We start from the raw sequence: 355 nt of genomic DNA, 5'->3' as shown, positions 1-355 counted from the left end.
ATTGGGTACTGCCATCATTCTCTTCGATTTTCGTCTTGGATAAAAACTAAAGGAACCCCTGAATGAAAACCTAGTTACTCCCAAGTCTCTTATCATCAACGAGAACCATATCTTTTCTTCAGGCCGTGTAATTAATGCAGTTAACCTAATTAACGCAATTACGTCACTCCTGTCACCTAACTCAATCTCCCCTTCTCCTCCCCCCCCCCATCAAACCCCCTCCCCCTCGGTCCCCTTCACCTGGCGATGATGTCCATGCCCCAGGCAATTAAAACGGGTGTCACTGGCCATGTCGCGTACAGTACTCTCTGCAACCTCTTGATACATTTGCATGATATGATATTCGTTGGAGGCC

Source organism: Penaeus monodon, chromosome 19, assembly GCF_015228065.2.
Source record: "Penaeus monodon isolate SGIC_2016 chromosome 19, NSTDA_Pmon_1, whole genome shotgun sequence".
Lineage (NCBI taxonomy): Eukaryota > Metazoa > Arthropoda > Malacostraca > Decapoda > Penaeidae > Penaeus > Penaeus monodon.
The sequence above is the reverse complement of the archived record's forward strand: the minus strand, read 5'-3'. Positions refer to the sequence as shown.